Genomic DNA, 4,700 nt, shown 5'->3' with positions numbered 1-4,700 from the left:
GGAATAGGGGGAATTCATGATTTTACGATGGGGCTAAATAAAATTTTAATTTTAATTTTTTTAAAAATGTATGGAGATGGAGCCCACCCTAACGCAAGGGGTAGCTCCACCCTTGATTGCAACATCTTATACAACACTGTTATAATATTGAAGATAACTACTACACATGTATAGCTGCTACCATTACTATAATAATTAATACAACATTGTAGCAATTATTAATAAATAGTAGAAATTTTTTGAAATGATTTTAAGCAACTTAAAATAATTTTGATAGAGGTTAAACAATTTTGAACAAATTGATAAAAAAATATTTTAATATAATAATATTCTATGTATAATAATTTTGATTAAAGTAAATTATTATTTTATCATATTATAATAACTATAAGATAACCGTTACCTGCTGTAGCAGTTAATCGTAGCTGCGGTACAATATTGAAAGTAAAGATAGTCTAAAGATAAAAATATAGTAGGACTCTTATTTAGCAAGTTTTTTTTAAAAGGAGCACCCATTTAACAATTAATGGCATGTCTACAAAATTCAAAAAGGTATCTTAACCGCTGATGGCAAAGTCAGTCAGTTAGTGATAATTATACAATCTACTGACAATGTTAAACTTTTTAAAGGGATATAATTACTATTGTCATCCGGATGTGCCATCAATTCAAGTTATTGATTTGTCGATGACTTGAGTAACTAGATCCGAACTTGTTAAATTGATATGATCAAGAGAGTTAATTTAACACAATTTAGAGTATGACTATTGCATAGATTTTAAAGACATATTTTCAACAATTGTACATTTATACTATTGTATTTAATTGTAGTTTCCAATGAAATAGTGAATGCCATATATGATTATTGTCATTATTCAATTTCAATATTCATCAAAATCTAGTACAAAACTTTACATCAATAAAAAAACCTAATCAATTTAGCAAAGAGTAGTTGGCTTTTGATGTATTCGACATTATTCTTTCTTGTCATATGTACTACTTATCACATGTATTAAATTTTGAATCAGTCAGTCAATTATATGAATATGATAAGTTCGTATTGTAGTAACTATTAAATCATAACCGTTATAAAATATTATAGCATTTATAGTTTTGTAGTTGCTACTATAGTTATAGTAACTACAGTTTCATAATTACTATAATATAAATGTTGTTAAACAAGATAAGTTCAAGTTGTAGCAACTACAGTTTGTAGTTGTTATAACGCAAATGTTGTTTAATATGACAAGTCTGAGTTATAGTAACTACGATTTCATAGCTGCTATAACATAAATGTTTGATGAACATATCAAATCTGTATTATGGTAACTATACAACTACAACTACTATAACATGAATACTTTTAAACAAGTTAAGTATGCATTGTAATACTTATAAAATTATAGCAGTTACAATGTTAATATTAGACAATTTAAGGTCCAAATTTAAAATTGGCCTATAAAAAAAATCAAAATTCATCTATCAAAAAGTTAAAATTAACCGAATAGTGTTGTAACGACCATCCTTCTTACTACTACTACTACCTAAGAGTGACCGTTACTTAACTACTAATTCTACTTAACCGGTATGATTAAAATCACAAGGAAACCCTACCGAAAAATTTCGACAGAATCTTCCTTGTACCGGTGACCATAAACATTAATACATACATAGTATACTTCAGCCACAGGCGGCTGGAACATGCATCAAACACCACGCAGTTTATATATGTCAAAAACAAAAGAAATCATGATACTAAAAGAAGCAACTCTAGCAATGCACGATAAAACGAACCAAAGATTTACAAGTACAAGTTCTAAGTTCTCTTAACAATTTAGCGGAAGCAATCTTAATAAATTCTTAGCAATTCCCAGATCTCTCCATAGTCCAGACATCACACACTTCTCTTGCATCTCCTTGTCGCCTTCCTTTCCTATAGCTTTTCCTTTCTTTGATCTGCAGTAAGAGGAAATAGTATCTATAAGCAAAATTGCTTAGTAAGCGCTATCTAACTCACAAAATCTCGATATGCATGTACATACATCCATAACATGATCTAACTGATTACTTACTGAAGACTACTCATGTTCATCTACTACTAAAAGAAACAGGACATGCTGAAATGCTAAACATGTAGAGCTAGTGCAACATAAACATAAACATAGGCATAATCATGAACATGACTTGAACATACTTGTATGCGTACTTATAAACCTACTATTGTGGTGATCTAGTTACACTTAGCAATACCTTAACATAAGTTGTTGATCAGACAACTACCCTAGCGCTAGGTTGGTAGGGGTCCGAACTTAGGACCGGAGTTCCCTTCTATTCTGGCGCGCTCACCGGGCTTAGGTCCCCGGATCATACCACCATCCCAGAATATATCTTAATTGATTCTGGCGCGCTCACCGGGCTTAGGTCCCCGGATCATACCACCATCCCAGAACATATCTTAATTGATTCTGGCGCGCTCACCGGGCTTAGGTCCCCGGATCATACCACCATCCCAGAACATATCTTGGTTGATTCTGGCGCGCTCACCGGGCTTAGGTCCCCAGATCATACCACCATCTCAGAACATGTCTTGATTGATTCTTCTAATAAAAGAATGCTTCTTACAAGACTGAAATGTTTAAACAAATTCTAAAAATGCTTAAACAAAAATCTGCATACAAAGCTTAACATGAATCTACATGCTAAGCTTAACTAAAATCTGCATATTAAGCTTATCTGAAATCTGCATACTATACTTATAAAAATCTGCATGCTATACTTATAAAATCTGCATACCATACTTATAAAATCTGCATACTAAGCTTATCTAAAATCTGCATACTAAGCTTATCTAAGATTCTACATAACATGCTACTCGGAATTCTGCATTCTTAGCTAATAAATTTCTACACTATAATCTCTAAAGCAAATCAAAATTCACAGAACTGGATTGTTCATTCCTATAAGTCCTTTATACATGACTCGTTATATCAAGGATTAACTCTACCATAATCTGTCCGAACCTTTAGAAAACTTTATCTATTTAATGATACGGAAATATCAGGGATTGACTCTACCATAATCTGTCCGAACCCTTGTTGCATCAAGGGAAAACAAATTCAATCAACATTTATGCTACTACCTTAGCCTTCCACAGAAATGGATCATAAACCATCAAAGAACACAACATCTTCATTCTTATGTCTAATTCTATCAAAATCTGTGTACAACAGCACTAGAGAAAATTCCAACAGTACATCATCAATCAAAAAACTTAGTCCCCATAAACCCAATCCAAGTTTCCAGAACCAATAACAAAAACATACATCTCCATCCCTAGGTCTTATTTCCATCAGCAATCAGTCCACTAATCAGCAGCAATAAGAAAAATGAAAAACTTCTCTAATCAAACCTTAATCTATCAATGATCTGCTCCAAATTAAATGCATTCTGCTACTATAGGTGCCATCTCTTCTAAAATCTATACAAATTTTGGATTTAGGAACTCCCTCTCCATGAAGTATGAATCTATCAAGTAGTAAGGTAACTAAATCTGCTCGAACCATAAGCAAAGACTAAAACCAAAAGAAATCTATTCCAGAATCTCCACAAGCTGAAATGCTAAACTACATGCTCATCTGATCAATTTGTTCAACTCTAAACAAATCTGAAATTGAGATTCACGGCAGAAAGCTTAAGCAACAAATCTTACAGCTTAAATCCGAATTCTGTAAAACTCAAACTGTGTACTAACCCTTTACAACCTATTCCTTATAGCATGTTTCAAAATAAACATCAAGAAGATACAAGGATTTAAATCCTCAATTCGCGGCAGCAACTTAAGGAAGCAAACATGCTGCAAAAATCAGAAAGAAAAGGCTAACGGGAAATCCAAAACTACTCTTCTGCAGGTGAGTAAGCAACTTACCTTGCTCCTTGAACTCACAACCGAAAAGAGGGAGGCTCTAGGGTTCGCGGAGAAGCTTGAGTTTCGGCGGCTTCTTTGTGTTTCTGAGCTCTCCTCATCGAGGTGGTCACGTACGGTGAAGACCGGCCGGAAAAAGCCTTCGCCGGCCGCCGGAGGGAGAGAACCCTAGCTCCGCCGCCTTCTTCGCCCGAGAGCCGTCGCGCGCACAAGAGGGAGAAAGGGTTTCGTGAGCCAATCCCTTTCTCTCTTAACTTATCCCTTTTTATAACCGAGGGTATTCTGTTATGGCTTAAGAATATTTCGCTCCTTATCTTTTCACGAAATACTCGCAGAACCGTTGGTTGGTTTTGTTTTCGCCGAACCTCAGGTCATGGGTTCAAATCCTCAGCCGAGCCTTTTTCTTCCTCTTTTATTTTAAATGTGTCTAACTATACCTTATATAAATTTGTTCTCATATCTAGATAACAAATCGAGCACAGCTCGGTTGGTCGGGCCGAGTTTTGCTTGGGCCGAGGAGCTCGGTTCGAAACCCAGCTTCTTCAATTTATTTTCTTTCTTATTATTCTCCATCACCATGTTCTACATCATATACACTTTATCTCACATATTATTAACAAAACGTTTCCAGACCAGTTGGTTGGCTAAGTCCGGATTCAGTTCCGGGGTCTTGGGTTCAAAACCCGGCTTCAACATTTTTTTGTCACAACTTTTTTTTTTTGGTAAAAATACCAAACGACCTCCAAAAATTTCATAAAAATACTCTAAAAATTTTTAA

General features: G+C 34.5%; 1 long non-coding RNA gene across 1 annotated transcript; it reads right to left on the bottom strand.

Moving 5' to 3' along the window:
* Window positions 1–1,756: 1,756 nt before the first annotated feature.
* On the bottom strand, window positions 1,757–4,236 carry LOC122034641. Its single transcript, XR_006126747.1, has 2 exons — window positions 3,926–4,236; window positions 1,757–1,956 (listed from the first exon to the last, which is right to left on the bottom strand). It is a non-coding gene; the product is annotated as an uncharacterized LOC122034641 (long non-coding RNA).
* Between the last annotated feature and the right edge of the window lie 464 nt (window positions 4,237–4,700).

This window comes from Zingiber officinale, chromosome 11B (genome assembly GCF_018446385.1).
Source record: "Zingiber officinale cultivar Zhangliang chromosome 11B, Zo_v1.1, whole genome shotgun sequence".
NCBI classification, from domain to species: domain Eukaryota; kingdom Viridiplantae; phylum Streptophyta; class Magnoliopsida; order Zingiberales; family Zingiberaceae; genus Zingiber; species Zingiber officinale.
Note: the sequence above shows the minus strand (reverse complement) of the source record. Positions and strands in the feature narration are given on the sequence as shown.